The following is a 19,686-nucleotide window of genomic DNA, read 5'->3' as shown; positions in this document are numbered from 1 at the left end:
CTCACCCTGCTGATGTTGTGTCAGGTCCTCCCGAGCTGTGTCCAGACTCCCGACTCCTTGCACGGTCTCCACACTGTTGACTGTGGCCTCCATTTCCTCCAGCTCCTTCTGTGGCGCAGGACTCCCATCTTCTGTCACCATTGCTGCCTTCCTGTTGGCCGCGCCTTTGCGCCTGGTTTATATTTGCACATCATGCCAACGCCTCTTGGCCTCCTCGACACTCTGACTGCATTCCCGGTGGTCTAATTGTCGGTCAGTTGATGGTTGTATTCTGGTTGTTTTCTGTGATTGAACTTCCAGCCCATCTCCCTTCTTCCGTTCCCGGCGAAAGTCATCGACAAGATCGTCAACAGGCAACTGACCCACTTCCTCGAGGAGAACAACTTCCTGGACCTGTCCCAATCCAGCTTCCGCAGCAATCACAGCACCGAATCCGCCCTCATCGCTGCCACAGACGACCTCAGGACCCTACTGGACAACAGCGATACCACAGCCCTCATCCTCCGGAACCTCTCGGCCGCCCTCAACACCGTCTGCCACCACATCCAACGCTCGCGCCTACATGACACAGGAGTACATGACAAAGCCCTGGACTGGATCCCCTCCTTCCTCACCGACAGAACACAGAGGGTCCACCTCCCTCTTTCCATTGCAAAGCCACCAAGATCATCTGCAGCGTGCCCCAAGGATCATCCCTCAGCCCTACCGTCTTTAACGTCTACATGGCACCGCTCACCAACATCGTCCGCTCGCACAACCTCAACTTCGTCTCCTACACCGACGACACTCAACTGATCCTCTCACTCACCAAAATCCCTGCCACCGCCAAAACCAACCTCCATGAAGGAATGAAGGCCGTCTCCAGATGGATGCAGACCAGCCGCCTGAAACTTAACTCGGACAAGACAGAGGTCCTCATCCTTGGATACACTCCCTCCGCCTGGGACGACTCTTAATGGCCAGTCACCCAGGAAGCCGCACCGACACCCACCGACCATGCACGCAACCTGCGCGTCACCTGGACTCATCGCTCTCAATGACCCAGCAAGTCAATGATGTCTCCTGCTTCAACAACCTCCGCATGCTCTGCAAGATCTACAGATGGATCCCCACCAGAGCCAGAGGATGGTCACTCAGGCCCTCGTCAGCAGCAGGCTGGACTACAGCGATGCCCTCTACGCAGGAACCACGGCCAAACTCCAGAAGAGACTCCAAGGCATACAGAACACCTCTGCACGCCTCATCCTCGACATACCCCGCCACACCCACATCACTGCCCACCTGAAAGACCTGCACTGGCTCCCAGTTAAAAAGAGGATCACCTTCAAGCTCCTCACCCACGCCCACAAAGCACTACACAATGCCGGACCAGCATACCTCAACAAGCATCTCACCTTCTACACCCCGAACTGCCAGCTTAGCTCCGCCGACCTCGCCCTCGCCACCGTCTCACGCATCCACAGGACCTCCACCGGTGGCAGATCCTTCACCTACCTCGCGGCCTAGACATGGAACACCCACCCCACACAACTGAGACAGACCCAGGACCTGCTGACCTTCAGGAGACTTCTCAAGACCTGGCTGTTCGAGCAGTAGCTGCATCCCCGCTCAACATCTTGAGACCCTCACGGGTGATTAGTGTGCTCTACAAATAAGTGATTGATTGATTGACCTCTGTGACGCTGATCTTGTTTTGCTGCAGACTGCACCCCATCTTCCTCTTCCTCATCTCCTTGTCCTTCCCCGACCTCGTTGTTCCTTGCTGGTGGTTTGTGGGGCTTGTGGGTTTCACGTCGGCCTCTGCGCTCGGTCAGGGTGCATCCATGTCGCTGCGCACTTTGGATTCTTTCTGGTGTGTTATTTTTGTAGCTGTAATTGTGCATTTTCCCGCCAGACGCGTGGGGTTTTTAGTCCTGATGCTGGTTTTCGCTGATTTTTGTAGTTTTTCCATGGAAAGTTTCATCTTATTTTTATACAGTTCAACTCTGCGGTGAACAGCTTCAAAATCTACCTTCAAAAAACCACCAGACCCACTCACATTTTTCTTCAACCACCAAGGTGCTTGCCTGGTACTGGGCTTACGTCCTCTTAAAAGCTCAAAAGGGCTAACCAAGGTTACAGAATTAGGGGAGGTTCTATATGCCAAAAGCATGGATTGCAACGCATTTCTCAAATTCAAACCACCCTTAATGGAGAGTTGGATGACTTCCTTGATCACGCGGTTGAAGCGTTCAACCTGGCCATTGGCTTCAGGACGGAAAACTGCAATTCTCCTATGAACAATACCACACTTAATCATAAAACTTTCCATCTCCTGATTGTCGGTCACAATCTCTTGGGGAATCCCTTCTCTGCAAAAAACTTCATCCAAAAATTCAATCACTTTCTGAGAAGTAACATCCCTAACCATTTTAACCTCCGGCCATTTAGAGTAGTAATCGATCAGGACAATTCCAAAAGCTTCCTGCTTAGACAGACAACTAAAAGGACCAATGATGTCTAAACCGAGTTTACGCCAAGGGCCAATGGGTAAATCAACAGGTTGTGGTTCAGGACGCAAAGCCACAGCAGTTTTGTCACTATTTGAACAATAAACACAAGATCGCACAAAATGGTCTACACAAGCATCAATACCCGGCCACCAAAAGGTCTCCTTCACTCGTCTTCTGGTAAAAGATATCCCCAAATGCCCTTCATGAGCAATTCTAAGGACAATATTTCTGAAAGAAAATGGTGGAACAATTTTGTCCCCCCTTAAAACCAAACCATTCTCCTCTGCAAGCTCCTCCTGAACTTTATAAAAACCCATCATATTACCCGATAACTTCCTTGGTTCGGGCCAACCTTGCACTAGATATCTCTTGACACTACACAATTCCAAATCCTTATTCATCTCCGCTAACCAACTTTTTTCTTGCAAAAATGACCGATCACTATCCACCAAATCGACATAATTAAAAGTGAAAGCTACTTCACAATCATCTTCTAGAACTCCACAAGGAACTTCACAAGGAGAAACTAGTCTGGGCATGCAATCTGCATGTACATTTGCTTTACCCTGAACATACTCAATCTGATACTGAAAGGATTGTAGTCTAGAAGCTAGTCTTGCAAGACACGCTGACATTGTTCTGCCAACACCTGGAGACATGAGAAAAATCAAGGGCTTGTGGTCAGTTTTTATGATATACCTTGTACCCCACAAAAACGGTCTAAAGTGTTCTGCTCCCCACAAACACGCCAACAATTCCCTCTCAATGACGGAATAATTTCTTTCTGCATCCCTCAAAGCTCTTGATGCATAAGCAACAATCCACTCCTTCTCATTATCCCTCTGCAAAAGAACACCACCCAAACCGGAACTACTAGCATCCACCATGACTATGCATTTGGCTCCACACACAAAAGGTCTGAGACATGGCGCATTCACAATAAACTTTTTCAAATTCCCAAAAACTTCAGTCATCTCCTCAGTCCAAACAAATTTAGCATTCTTCTTCAACAAACATCTGAACGGATCAACTTTTGAAGCAAAATTTGGTATGAACTTTGCATAAAATTCAATGAGTCCCAAAAACGCCACAAGCTGTTCTTTGGAAGAAGGCAAAGGAGCATTAACAATGCTTTCAACATGATTTCGTTTAGGTTTAATCCCCATGCCACTAATGGTATGCCCTAAATACTCAACCTCTTTTTGCCCAAACTTGCACTTGTCAAGACGTAGAGTAAGTCCTTTCCTTGACAAGGCAGCAATCACACCCTCAACATTTTTATCATGCTCCTCATTGTCCTTGCCAAAAACAAGTATATCATCCTGAAACGCCACCGCACCATTTAACCCTTCCAAGGTGTCTCTCATAAGCCTCTGAAACACTGAAGCGGCACTCGCCAAGCCAAATGGCATACGGCAAAATCTGTAAAGACCCTCTGGCGTAATAAAAGCAGTAATGTTTTTTGATTCCTCAGATAGAACTACTTGATGATAAGCGCTGGCTAAATCAACACACGAAAAAACTTGTGCCCCCGCTAGAGTGGAAACCATCTTATGAAGATTGGGTAGGAGATGAGAATCAACCCAAATCTCCTCATTGACACTACGAAGGTCCACACACAATCTAGGTTCACCAGAAGATTTGATGGAAATTACAATGGGAGAAACCCAAGGGGATGATTCGATTGGTTCAATAATATTCTTTTGGCACAAATCTTTAAGCATATCTTTCAATTTGCTCCTATAATATAGGGACACATTCCTCACTCTATGTCGAACTGGAATCACATTATCATGTAACTTAATAACATGCTCGAACCCTTGATACCGTCCAAGAGTACCACTAAAAACATTAGGAAATGACTTCCTTAAACCATCTACTAATTGAGAATTGGACACATGAGTACTAGATATACTGTGTGGCTCTACAGCAAAAACTGGAGGATTGGCTCTGGGATCAATTTTCATTTCCAATTGATGCTGGTGCGGCCACCCCAAAAGTGACAACCCCGATCTTGCTACATACATTTTTCCATAAGTATGACGGCCAGAAAATTGTAAATTAGCTTCAAAATAACCAATTAGATCAATGTTGTGACCTGTATAGCCACCAGGGGATACATCAGGTGAATTCAAGGTTTTGTTCGCCCATTTTTTTATGAAAAACATCCAACAAGATAATAGAAAACCAAGCACATGAATCAACAAAAAATTCCAAATCAACATTGTCGACCGTTACTACACAGGAGGGAAACTTAGTGCACTCACCCTCCCCACAGACATTAATAACAGTGTTGACTTGAAATTCTCCTTCATCATCAAAAGTATCACTGTCACAACAATCATGTATACAATTCACTTTCCTTGGTAATGATTTACATAATCTAATAAAATGGCCTTTTTTTCCACATTTTGAACAAGTTTTACCCAAGGCTGGACAATTTTTACAGTCTGCTAGGTGTCCATCACTTCCACATCTGAAACAGAGTAGTTTTGAATTTGTTTTTTCATGCTTTTGATTCCTGAACTTACCATCCATTTTAGACGGAAAATCATTCCTTTGTGAATAATTTTTTTTAAATCTATCAGAATCTTTAGACACATTGAAAACATCGTTCTTATCATTGCCTCTAATTTCCTTCCCAAACTTTTCAGAATGTTCTATAGATTTGGCAATGCCTATGGCATTGTTTAAAGACAAATCAGATGTGGTCCAAAGTCGTTCTTGTACTTTTTTGTTATTTGTTCTCATCAAGATTTGGTCCCTTAACACTTGCTCATAAGAGATGTGTTCAAAGTCACACGTAACAGCTAATGATCGTAAAGCTGAAACGAAATCTTCAACAGGTTCATCTGCACGTTGTTTCCGTGAATAAAAAATAACCCTCTCCATAACAACATTTTTCTTTTTGCCATAACGCAAATTCAATTGCGACGAAGCATACTCATAAACATTTAAATTTCCTGGATTAACTAGAGGTGGTAAAGTTTTATATTCTTTCAAAGCAATACCACCAGAACAATGTTTTAATAAAGATAATTTTCTCTCAGCCTCACATTCTCCCTCCTCTAATACATCTACATACACTAGGAAAACGGGCTCCTATATTTCCCAAGCCATAGGAGGTTCACCTGGGGATGAAAGAAAGGAAGGAGGAGGAACAATGCCAGACATCTCAAAAGCAGTACAATAACAAGTAGAATATATAATAAAATAATATATAAAAAAAATATATATTCAAGAAAGAAAAAAGATTTATGTCAAATATAGTAAATTATGAGGCACGCGGTGTGCGTGTCACCGATGTAATAGTTACCACAAATTTCATAACTGAAACACGCAGTGTGCGTATCACAGATGAACACTTCCCATAAAATGTTCAGTTGCAGTTGCAATCGAAGCAATATTTCTTATGCAATGTCTTCGATAAAACTTTCCGAGTGATTTCTGTTGCTGGGATGCAAGGAAAATGGCGCTCACGTCGCGTAGTGACGTAATGATGCAACCTCAGAAACTTTCCCAGCGTAATGATGAAAAGAATCCAAACAGGGAGTCAAAGCACAAACGCTGGTAATCCAAGATCCAAAAGGAATAAAGCTCAGCTGCTCCACAATGGAACTCCCGTCTCGGTAGAAAAATACCTTCAGAAACGGTAGGATTAAGTTCTTTAAAATAAATAAAATAATCCTCCAATAACTGGAAATGCCATCCTTATGAACGTAGAACAAATAGTCCTAACAAGCACAGATCCACTCGAAGAATAAACGATTCTCTGCCTCATCCGATAAAGTCTTCCTTTCTTTTTCTTTTTCTTTTTAAATGCGCGGTAAATGTAATCCCGCCCGTCGCCAGTGTAGGAAGATCCAAATATAGGCAGGAAACGAAGAAGTGAGCAAGGAGATTTATTTATCACATCCGCTCTCAATGAAGTCCAGTCAGGGAATGACCAATACACATAACAGCATTACATACCGAAAACCTCCCCATTTTAAAACACAACATTCTTCCCCGGAAACCCACAACACGAGACCGTCACGAGCTGTGACATGACAACCACCACGCTCGTGACAGCTCGTGTAACCAGAACAGCACCCAACAACACCTGTGAGGCCAGTGACACCCAGGGCAGGAGGTGACGCCCGAATCACCCGGTGACTGAGGTCTGTCGGGTGGCGGCGGCAGGGATTGACTGAGGTCTGACAGCTCAGACACCGAAAGTGCCCCGTGACAAGGGGGTTGGTGTGGAGGGATTGACTGAGGTCTGACTGAGGGTTCAGACACTGAACAGACGCTGGTGAGAAGGGGGCCGGTGCTTAGAGGCTGATTGAGGTCTTTCTGAGGGGCACCAGGGAAGGGGTAGGTATGGAGGGAATCATTGAAGTCTTCAGGGAGGGAGGGGAGGAGGGGAGGAGGGGCGGGGTGAGGGCGGGGGCAGTTTTACCCGCTCGGATTGGTTGAGCTTTGGGAAGAGTCAAGGTGTTGAAGACGTCACTGCTGAAAGTGTCAACTTGTGTCTGGTCTTCAGTGCTGGGGGAGAGCAGCGCCCCCCAGCGAGGCTTCTGTCAGTCTCAGGGCAGAGGTGATGGTGGTGGATGATGTAGTGTTGCTGCCAGTGGGGTGTACCACTGCAGCACACGCCCCCTCCCACTGTCCATGATGTGTGTTGCCCCTCAGGCGTAAGGGGAGTTTGGTTTGACCCTTACGTGAGCGTAACGTGGGTGTTGCAAATAAAAGCCCGGCAAGCCTGGGCGTGGTCAGTCTAGCTACTAACCACCAAAGTAGCTCGTGTGTCCGCCTGATAGTATTTCCTAGGCCCCAGGTCACAATCAGCGCAGGACACCACATTGGCGACGAGCGGTGGTCTCATTGGCCCCACCGCGTGCTCACCACCAGCGCGCCGCTTTCTCGGCGCCCCCGCTGCCCCCGCAGCCCTACCCAGAGCGGCCTCGCTCGCTTCTCCCTGCTGGACTCACCCGGTCCGCTCTGCTGCAGTGGCGGCTCCGCCTGCGCGCCTACGGCGGCCCGCGCTACCTTCCGGCAGTCCTGCCTGGCCCCCCGCCTGTCTCCGGGGCCGTCCATCAGCCTCATCCGTCGGCGTGACTGGAGTCACTTCAGGTACTGGCAGCAGCGTGCTCCGTTACCCCCTGCGGCCCAGGCGCCTCGGCCTTCGCGCCCTCCGGAGACGCCAGGCCAGCGCGACACCCCCGGTGTTCCCGCGCATGCGCTGTACGCGCCACCGTCGCTGCCCTCAAGCATCTGGCGTGTCATCGGCCCCGCGGGCCCTATTCTTCATCACGCTTCCGGCGGACCGGCGCCTGCGTGCGCTTTCAGAGTGCCTGCTCCCTCTGCTCAATACCGAGGCCACCACACAGCGCCCCCTGCCTGCCAGTGTGCGCAATTTTCCTACTGCAGCCTGTTCCACTCTCCTGGATCTCGTCCCAGCAGCACAGCCTCTCTTCCCTGCATACTAGGAGCACGAAGACGCCCCGCAGCGCCCTGCTTCTGCTACCATGGCCAATGTGCCTCCTCTTGAGCCCTTCTCCGTCACAGGGACCCCTCCCTCACAGGCTACGCGATGGCGCAAGTGGGTTGAGCGCCTGGAAAATTACTTCATCGCGGCTGATATTGCTGTGGCGCGACGGCGCGCCATGCTGCTACACCTGGGAGGGGAGGCGATTCATGACATTTCTAAGGACATTACTGAAGGTGACCCGCCACACACCTACGCCACCCTGCGAGACGCCATCACGAGGTACTTCGAGCCCTTCACTAGCGCGGATTATGAACGGTTCCTGCTCCGTCAAGCTCGCCAACTCCCTGAGGAATCAGTTGATGTCTTCTACGCGCGTTTGAAGAAGCTAGCCAGCACGTGCAGGCTCCCTGACGCGGATGACGAAATTCGCGCTCAATTCATACAGGGGTGTTCATCGCTAAAGCTGAGAGAGAGAGTGCTGGAAACAGACGCCATGCCCATGCGCGACATCCTCGCGTTAGGTCGCTCGAAAGAGCTCTCCAAGGCTCGAGCAGCCCACATGGAGCCAGGCCCAGCAGTCAAGGTCAAGACCGAACCGGTGTGCGCAGTCAAGTCACGACGTCCGGACAACCGGACAAGGCCTCAGAAAAAGGACCACCCCCCCCAACCTTCCCACGACCGCTCTTGCATTTGGTGCGGAGGTGCCGCCCCACACAAAGGCGCCTGCCCGGCCCAAGGAAAAATCTGCAGTGCATGTGGGAAGGCCAACCATTTTGCAAGTGTCTGTCTATCATCGCAGCGTAAGAAGCAAAGCGGCCCGCCCAGGAAGGCGCGACAGGTAGCGCCACTACCGAATACCTCCAACAGCAGCGACATGGACGACGACGAGGAAGACGCCGCGTCGGTCCACGTGGTACGCATGCTCAACACCCTGGCAGCCACATCCTCAAACGAACCAATGTGCACCGTCCATGTCCACAGTCAAGCAGTGAGAGCCCTCATTGACACCGGCGCAACGATCAACCTGATGGCCGCTAGCGTGTACCGGTGCCTGGAGGATGCCCCCATACTTCACCCCACCAGAGTGCAAGTATTCGCCTACGGGACCCGACGCCCTTTGCGCCTCTGCGGTGTATTCCGGACGACGGTATCTCACAACTCCACGCAGCTGCAGACAAAGATCTATGTATCCCAAGAAGGGTCAGGGTTCCTCCTAGGCTGCAAGACGGCACGAGAACTGGGGCTCATCCACTTCGCCCTGACAGTACAAGCACAAGGTCTAGATCACCTGGTGGCAGACCATTCCTCGCTGTTCGACGGCATCGGGTGCCTACGTGGTCCTCCCGTCAGACTCCACATCGACCAATCGGTGGCCCCTGTGGCCCTCCGGCACAGGCGGATTGCATTCCACCTCCGACCCAAGGTGGAAGCTGAACTTAAGATGCTAGAGCAAGCCGGAATCATCGAGACGGTGACTGGACCCACCCCGTGGGTATCCCCCATCGTCGTAGCCAAGAAACCAAAGCAACCTGACGCAGTGAGGATATGCGTGGATATGCGCCTCCCCAACCTAGCCATCAAAAGAGAGCGTCATCTAACCCCAACCATCGATGACATCATCGGGGAACTCGCAGGATCCAAATGGTTCTCCAAGATGGATCTGCGGTCGGGGTACCATCAGATCCCGCTGCACCCGGACTCACGCCCAATCACGACTTTTTCCACACATGCTGGCCTGTGGAGGTACACAAGGCTCAACTTCGGCATCTCCAGCGCGGCTGAAGTGTTTCAGAACATCATCCACACCGTTCTCCAAGGCCTCGACGGTGTCCTGAACGTGAGCGACGACATCCTGGTGCATGCCCCGACCCTGGAGGAGCATCTCAGACGGCTCCAAGCCGTGTTCAACCGTCTACAAGAGAGAGGCCTGACGCTCCACAAAGCCAAATGCGAATTCCTGCGCAAGGATATAAGCTTTTTCGGGTACAAGTTCTCCGACCAGGGAGTGGGGCCGGACCCAGAGAAGGTGCGAGACATCCACAACGCGCCAGCGCCCACCTCCGTAACAGCAGTCCGCAGCTTCCTGGGCATGGTAACATACTGCGGCCGCTTCATAAAAGACTTGTCCGACCTGACAGGACCACTCCGTGACCTCACCAAGTCGACCGCCACCTGGAAGTGGGGTCCGGAGCAACAAGAATCATTCAACAACACGAAAGCAGCCCTGTCAGCCGACACGACTTTGGCGTACTTCAACCCACAGAACGAATCGCAACTGCTGGTGGATGCCAGCCCCACCGGTCTGGGCGCTGTCCTGTCACAACGGCAATCCTGTGGAGAATGGGCCCCCGTGGCATACGCTAGCCGTACCCTCACACCTACGGAGCAGCGCTACTCGCAGATTGAGCGGGAGGCCATCGCCATCCTGTGGGGGTGCCGCCACTTCCACATCTACCTATATGGCCACCCGTTTGCAGTCATTACCGACCACAAACCACTCATACCGCTCTTTCAAGGATCTTCCTCCCGCCCACCTCCGAGGATAGAAAAATGGGTGTTGCAGCTGCAAGAATTCCAGTTCTCCGTGGAATACCGACCCGGCACACGCAACCCAGCTGATTACCTGTCGAGACACGCCCGCCCCGTCACTGATGCGGAGGCCGCCGAGGCGGCTGCCACTGAAGAATACGTTCGGCTGGTCATCGAGAGGTCGAAGCCACGCCCCATGTCCCTGGAGGAAGTTTCCAGAGCCACCAAGGATGACGACTGCCTCCAGATTGCGATCCAGGCCGTCGGGAGCAGCGACTGGAAGGCGCTCCAGAGCCCTGCATCTTTCCGCACCCCTGATGCCCAAGCCATCCTGAAGGCCCTGTACCTGATTCGACATGAGCTGTCAGTCTCCACCGAAGGATGCCTCCTGAGAGGCCCCCGCCTGGTACTGCCCAGCAGCCTGACCCACCAAGCCGCCCTACTAGCGCACGGATCGCACCAAGGAATCGTCAAATCCAAGAGTAGACTCCGGAGCAAAGTATGGTTCCCCGGACTGGACAGAGCAGTCGAAGAGGTGGTCCATCGATGTCCCGTGTGTCTGGCGACAAGCCTTCCTAACCCTCCAGCGCCTGTGGCAACCGAAGAAGGCCCGACGTCCCCGTGGGTACGGGTGAGCGCAGACTTCGGCAGCCTCCCCGGAGGCAAGTACATGCTGGTTGTGGTAGACGACTTCTCCCGCTACCCAGAGGTGGAAATCGTGTCGTCTACAGCAGCCTCAGAAGTAATCCCAAAGTTTGAGAAGATAATTGCCACCCATGGGCTCATGAAAGAAGTCCGCACAGACAACGGCCCGCCATTCAATGGAAATGAGTTCACAGACTATCTCCAGAGCCAGAACGTAAAGCACAGACGGATAACGCCAAGATGGCCTCAAGCCAATGGAGAGGTCGAGAGACTGATGAGGACACTGAATAAAACAATACAGATTGCCATTGCTGACGGCCAGTGCCTGGAGTTAGCCATCTACCAGTTCCTCCGGGAATACCGCCTGACACCACATTGCACCACCGGAGTCTCCCCGAGCCGACTCTCGTTCAACCGAGTCATGGCGGACACCATCCCGCACCACCCGGCCTGGGAGCTCGCCCCCAACCCACGGAACAGGTCCATGGAGCAACGCACCAAAACCAACCAAGAAGCGTCCAGGCGGAGGCGAGCGTCAGACAGCCCGATACAAGTAGGGGACAAGGTTCTGGTGAAAGACCGCCACCCCGGAGGGAAATTCCGCCTGCCATTCGAGTTACACCCGTGGACTGTAACTGAGATCAAAGGAACCATGATCACTGCTGTCAGGGGTGGAGAGACCATCACCAGGAACATTTCATTTTTTAAGCAAGTGCCAGACTCAGACTCTGATCAGGACGAGTGGCAGCCAACATCCCAGGTGCTACCATCAGGACCGGAGGAATCTAGCGCTGCGACGGCCCGAGCTGAAGACGGTCCCCCGACCATTCAAGCCACGGAGAGTCCAGAGGAAGAGTCCAACGTCAACAACAGCGAGAGCACAGACGAGCCACCTCCAGCAACAGGGGAAAGCCGGAGCCAATCAAGATACAGCCTGCGTCCCTGTCCCAAGCCCTCTCAGAGGTATCGTGACTTTGTGGCACAGTGTTGGCGTTGAGCAGACCAAGATGGCAGACCCCACCGAGAAACAGTAAGACTGTTCTTTTGTTTGTTTTTGAAATGTTATGCTTGCCGCCTGTGGAGCAGAGACTGACCCAGAGACTTTGAGTGGACTTTTGGTTTGCGCCCCGCAACCAACCCTCACAGCAGGTTCTGTTGACCTGAAGGACTATTGAACTGTTTGAAAATTGTTTTTCCTATTCTGTTTTTTTTATCCCTAGGTAAAGGAGGAATGTAGTGTTGCTGCCAGTGGGGTGTACCACTGCAGCACACGCCCCCTCCCACTGTCCATGATGTGTGTTGCCCCTCAGGCGTAAGGGGAGTTTGGTTTGACCCTTACGTGAGCGTAACGTGGGTGTTGCAAATAAAAGCCCGGCAAGCCTGGGCGTGGTCAGTCTAGCTACTACACTGTAAGGATGACTTCGGGCACACCTTCCCTTCCTCCAATTGTTTCAATTCTTTCGTGTTGTTTATTCTCCTCCGACGCGTGCAAACCCGGAGACCGCGGACAGCCCGCCGCGTTTCGTACAAATGCACTGAAAATGGAGTGTATTACACTCCTACCGGGTGCACAGCTTAAATGTTCATGGCATCACAAAATATGCCGACACATCAATCCTTTAGTATTATTCTTCTTTAATTCATTAATCCTCATTATCCACAAGATATTGCTTTCTTCATGTTTTTCATTTTTCATTTTTGCACATGTCACAAGGGGGACCGCTTACGTATTCGCTCAACTCTAAATGGGGCAGAAATGCTCATCCAAGCCTTATTCTGCGCCACGAAAGCTTAAGTAAGTCTTGTCCATATCCATAAAACTCATTATCCCAATGCATTTCGGGCCGTATGTTTGGCCCTTCGTCAGGGGTTATCTAAAATGCAAAATACATTGTTTAGACTGTGTTTGACTAGACCACGTTTAGCATCAAGTACATATAACCAGACATAACTGTGTCCTAAAATCAACGTTTTCCCGCTAAAAAACATAGTGTAACGCTACATTTTACCATGAGTGCCTCTGTTCACCTCCCTGCTTTTCTTCCTTCCACAACAAACCGGAGCGAACTCCTGTTTTTCATACTGCGAACAGGAGTTCGCTCCGGTTTGTTGTGGAAGCAGATGGAGGAATGAGCACATAGACATTTTTTGAACAGGTACGCACAAGTTAGTATGGTAAAGAAATGAGGGGATCGTATATTTGAAAGCACATCGTTGCAGGGAAGGCGATTCACAGTGGAGGAATTTTCTGATGGGTGATGTTAGCACAAATGTATAAATGATTGAAAGGAAGGTCTCAGTGAAAGTGGGGGGAGACAGTATCGTGATGAAGGAAGAAAAGCAGGGAGGTGAACAGAGGCACTCATGGTAAAATGTAGCGTTACACTATGTTTTTTAGCGGGAAAACGTTGATTTTAGGACACAGTTATGTCTGGTTATATGTACTTGATGCTAAACGTGGTCTAGTCAAACACAGTCTAAACAATGTATTTTGCATTTTAGATAACCCCTGACGAAGGGCCAAACATACGGCCCGAAATGCATTGGGATAATGAGTTTTATGGATATGGACAAAACTTACTTAAGCTTTCGTGGCGCAGAATAAGGCTTGGATGAGCATTTCAGCCCCATTTAGAGTTGAGCGAATACGTAAGCGGTCCCCCTTGTGACATGTGCAAAAATGAAAAATGAAAAACATGAAGAAAGCAATATCTTGTGGATAATGAGGATTAATGAATTAAAGAAGAATAATACTAAAGGATTGATGTGTCGGCATATTTTGTGATGCCATGAACATTTAAGCTGTGCACCCGGTAGGAGTGTAATACACTCCATTTTCAGTGCATTTGTACGAAACGCGGCGGGCTGTCCGCGGTCTCCGGGTTTGCACGCGTCGGAGGAGAATAAACAACACGAAAGAATTGAAACAATTGGAGGAAGGGAAGGTGTGCCCGAAGTCATCCTTACAGTGCAGTTTGAACATTTTTTCAGCCCACCGACAAGGAGCACCCATCATGAAAACAGTGATAAAATGCGGAAAAGGACAAATAACGGCACAAGAGGGACAAGGGTTATATCATTTGTTCATAACAGTTTTGTATAAAATTCACGTATAATGTAGGATACATAGAGGATTATACATGTTTTAATGTTGATAACACAGCGAGAATACGTAAACATCTAGAACATATAATAATGTTTTGCATACCTAGGCAAATGATCAACGTGAATTTAACAGCTGCGGGAGGGCGGGGCAATTATAATGAGTACGGAACATAATTTTTAAGATCAGAGTGGGAGTTTACCAAGAATGGACTGTGAGGAGCGAGGTTAACATACACTGTGCATTGTGGGAGTTGTAGGCGGTGATGTAATGAGAGGGGTTTAACTCTGGCGCGTGAAGGCTAAGATTTACTAATTGTGCACAGGTGTACCGGAAGGGTGGAGACAACGAGTGGTTTAAAATAGTTGGGTTCGCAGTATGAAAAACAGGAGTTCGCTCCGGTTTGTTGTGGAAGCAGATGGAGGAATGAGCACATAGACATTTTTTGAACAGGTACGCACAAGTTAGTATGGTAAAGAAATGAGGGGATCGTATATTTGAAAGCACATCGTTGCAGGGAAGGCGATTCACAGTGGAGGAATTTTCTGATGGGTGATGTTAGCACAAATGTATAAATGATTGAAAGGAAGGTCTCAGTGAAAGTGGGGGGAGACAGTATCGTGATGAAGGAAGAAAAGCAGGGAGGTGAACAGAGGCACTCATGGTAAAATGTAGCGTTACACTATGTTTTTTAGCGGGAAAACGTTGATTTTAGGACACAGTTATGTCTGGTTATATGTACTTGATGCTAAACGTGGTCTAGTCAAACACAGTCTAAACAATGTATTTTGCATTTTAGATAACCCCTGACGAAGGGCCAAACATACGGCCCGAAATGCATTGGGATAATGAGTTTTATGGATATGGACAAAACTTACTTAAGCTTTCGTGGCGCAGAATAAGGCTTGGATGAGTATTTCTGCCCCATTTAGAGTTGAGCGAATACGTAAGCGGTCCCCCTTGTGACATGTGCAAAAATGAAAAATGAAAAACATGAAGAAAGCAATATCTTGTGGATAATGAGGATTAATGAATTAAAGAAGAATAATACTAAAGGATTGATGTGTCGGCATATTTTGTGATGCCATGAACATTTAAGCTGTGCACCCGGTAGGAGTGTAATACACTCCATTTTCAGTGCAGTCTAGCTACTAACCACCAAAGTAGCTCGTGTGTCCGCCTGATAGTATTTCCTAGGCCCCAGGTCACAATCAGCGCAGGACACCACAGATGAGACCCCTGAACCTGGGATGAGACCTGTGAACCTGGGAGAGACCCCTGAACCTGGGATGAGATCTGTGAACCTGGGATGAGACCTCTGCACCTGGGATGAGACCTGTGAACCTGGCAATGAGACCCCTGAACCTGGGATGAGACCTGTGAACCTGGGAGAGCACCCTGAATCTGTCGATGAGACCCTTGCACCTGGGATGAGACCTGTGAACCTGGGAGAGACCTCTGAACCTGGGATGAGACGTGTGAACCTGGGATGAGACCCCTGAACCTGGCGATGAGACCTGTGAACCTGCAATGAGACCTGTGAACCTGATGATGAGACCTGTGAACCTGGCATGAGACCCCTGAACCTGGGATGAGACCTGTGAACCTGGGAGAGCACCCTGAATCTGTCGATGCGACCCCTGAACCTCGGATGAGACCTGTGAACCTGATGATGAGACCTGTGAACCTGGGATGAGACCCCTGAACCTGGCGATGAGACCTGTGAACCTGGGATGAGACCTGTGAACCTGGGTATGAGACCTGTGAAACTGTGTATGAGACCCGTGAACCTGTCAATGAGACCTGTGAAGCTGGCGATGAGACCTGTGAACCTGTTCAGGAGTCTTGTGAAGCTGTCGATGAGACTTGTGAAGCTGGCGATGAGACCTGTGAAGCTGACGATGAGTCCTTTAAGCTCTTCCATGATGTATTCACTATACTAAGAACATTCACAGCAAACCAGCTTATGTGGCCGAAATAGCTCAGTTGTGAGAGCGTTAGACTGAAGATCCCTGGTTCAATCCTGGGTTTCGGCAGAGGTGTTTTGCTGACTGAAAAGTCACATATTACACATTTAGGAACTTGAGAACGAAAATGTTGCTTAAACAACATAAACCTTTTTTTCTTCGTGTTCCAGCTATTCATTGGTCGTGTGTCCCTTCTTTCTTTCCTTCATACCTCATTCTTTCTGCTCTTCCTTCAATAATTCACTCCCCCTTTCCTGGCCTTCTTCCATCCCCAATTTTAATTATTTACTTTTCTCACCAGCGTACCTCCTCCCAGCACAATGCCACTGAATAGTCTGTGAGATTCACCTTATGCTCAGATGCACTTATTGAATGACAGCCCTGGGCTCACTCTCTCTCTCTCTCTCTCTCTGATGTAACTCGCAGACTGAGGACACAATCACATCCAGTGAGTGACAGCCACACACCCTCAAGCACAACCCCACTAGGGCACACCAGGCGCCAACGACACTCACTGCAACTTCACCATCGGTCCCTGGGACCTCACGGAGGCTCAGGGGTGTACCTCTGGTACCCCCTCCTCACCACCGGGACTAGCGCAGTGTATCCCTACCCTGCCTCCTTATATCTTGTCTGTACTTCCATTGCTAGGGACTCTGGGGCATATAACCAACAAATAGCGATATTTATCGCTAAGTAGGGTTAGCGGCAATATTTTTATCGCCGCGCATCACCGGTTTTTATCGCTGAGATAACTTGCTATTAGCAAGGTTTATCTCAAATGCGATAAAAATCCAGGCGATAGCAGCGAAATGCGTGAATATCGCTGAGAATACAGCGATATTCACGCATTAGCGATGAAATGCTCTTAGCTATGTTATCTACCTCCCATTGGATAACATGGCTAAGAACTGGTCTGGGTAGGTGTTAGTATTTGGAGATATTCGCGCTTAGCGCAAATATTTCCATCGCTACGCCTGCCTTGCTAATAGCCGGCGATAGCGACGTTAGCGACTGCTGTCAGTCACTAACGGGTTAGGTACGCCCGCTTTGCATGTCATTAGTAACAAAAATCGCTGACATGCAAAGCGGTCCCCAAACCGCTCGTTATCGCCTACAAGCTGTCGCTAACTGCTGTTAGAGACAGCTTATTAATTGGGCGATAGAATTATCACCGCTTAGCGGCCGAAAAGGGACGCTAATGCGGCGATATTCGCCTATCGCCCTCCTTGGTAATATGCCCCTTAGTCCCGAAGTCCTAAAATGGCTGCAGCCACATCTTTGTTGATTTTGTGTCAGCTAGTCTCTGTTCACTGGGTGTAGCATCCTCCATGTGTTACTAGGGGACGGTCAGTCATGACATCTCCAGACAATGTCTCTCTTTGGTCATGAGTAATCAGGGGCCCAGGGCCATATTCCAGTGAAAATACCGCTTTAGCAGCATCTTACACTTTTTAGGTCACGCCTGAGCCAGCGCATGCGCTGTTCTGGCGAGACTTTTAGTAAGTGGGCTTTAAAACTCCGATCACACGCTTTTTGTGTGGCCTAAAGCGTGCGGTTACGCGCAGAGGCACCATCTGGCATTCCTCTCTCGTCATGGTCGCGGCCACCCTTACACTCGTGGGACGCTGCAGCTGATTTAGCTTTTGCCGCCACGCGCGCAACACTCGCGCGCGTTTTTAAAATTTCCTTAAAGCACGCATGCGCAAGCAACCAACTCCCAGGCTTGTTCTTACAGCTCAGCTGCCATCTTCTCCTGCCTTTCCCTCTACTGTTGATTTATTTTCCCAGGTATTTCGCCTTCCCTTTTCAACAGACCCACGATTGCCAACTCTTCTATGCTTCACGCTTTCCTAGAGTACTTTCTTTTTTTTTATACTTTTAGCGCGAGGCGCACACGTAGTCTTCCCCCTCCCTCCCTTCCCCCCAACAAGGCCTGCTGAAGGGTGGGGCTTGTCAAGCAAATTCATTTCCAGCTCTCATTTGCTCATTTATTGCAGGCATAAGGCATGCTTCATGTAACTATGAAGCCGCCTCACCAGCTATTGTTCACCAAGTGACGCTCGACTTGTGGAATAATAATAAAAATACAAGCATACGGCCTCTTTACCCGGCGCAAGCCTTCTGTTTGCGATTTTTGCAGAGGCTTACCCCAGCCCCTACGACTTTACTGCTCTTGGGCTCACGCTGCAACCTCTTTTGAGACTTCCAAATGGGAATCACAAGACATCCTGGAGTGACCAAGTGGACTTTTCTGGAACGCCCTGCTGCTGCTGATAATGAGCACTCCGATAATTACTCTATCTCTACCTCTCATGCATCGCTATAAACGGTTTAACTTTTTTGCCAGTCCCTCCATATTTGGTGACGGAATGTTTGAAACAAAGCTGTCACAGTTATTATTTGGAAAGTGTTTTTCTTGTACAGGAGTTGCCCGCTTTAAATTTACTTACACTATTTTTCTATTCATCAATTGCATTTCCAATTATTTTGATTATCTCCGTACGCATTGTACATTCTTCCAGTACATTTAGAGCATGTGTGTGAGCCTGTGTATATGGGCACTGCTAATATTACAGTCTATGAATATGCAGTAAGTACAGTGGCGCTGAGGGCCAAGGTGTGGGGTCACTACACTTAAGTTAGGGCGCTAATATGCAATATATTCACAGTTTTGAGGGGTAGGCTTAGTTCTTGCTTTCATTATGGCCCGTGGTACCACTTTAGGGGGGGGTAGGAACACATACTGTACAGTTCATCCTCTGAAGTACAAAGGAAGCACACAATACCTTTGAGTAGACACATGCAGCATAATACTTCCTGCAGAAGCAGCACACTACTGCCTTTAAAGTACATATGTAGCGCAAAGTGCTCTTCACTATCCCGTGACGTCATCGCCTTTAAAGCACGCATTTGCATGCAGCCACTGCAATATATGTATGTTGCACACTACTTTACGATAAAACATGCAGCAGACTATACTACATTCCATAAACGCGTGTGGCATAAAGTTCCTTTCCATATATCACTGCAGCACACAGCCTCCTTATCATGTTATACGATTCCCTTCCATGTGCAGTTCCTACACACTTTTTCCTTTCATACAGACAAAGCTTGTGCCATCGCTATATCCATACAGTACACTACAGCCTTCTCCATAAGCATCTAGCATACAGAGCCCTTCCGAATATGTGCCCTTTTTTATACACACAGACGAAATCCAGCCAGCCACCATACACTCATGGGGGCATATTATCAAGGAACGGCGTTATAATTATTGCCGCTTTAACAGCAGAAAACTGCCGCTAAATCGGCAATAATGGCCTTGATAATATGCCGTCGAGAATTCCCATAGAAGCCCATGTTCACACGAGAACATGGACTTCTATGGGAATTCACAAGGGCCTATTATCAAGCCCATTATTGCCGCTTTAGCAGCAATTTTCTGCCACTAAAGCGGCGATAATTATAACGTCG

The sequence above is a fragment of the Lissotriton helveticus genome, chromosome 1_2 (assembly GCF_964261635.1).
Source record: "Lissotriton helveticus chromosome 1_2, aLisHel1.1, whole genome shotgun sequence".
NCBI classification, from domain to species: domain Eukaryota; kingdom Metazoa; phylum Chordata; class Amphibia; order Caudata; family Salamandridae; genus Lissotriton; species Lissotriton helveticus.
This window is presented reverse-complemented; position numbering follows the sequence as displayed.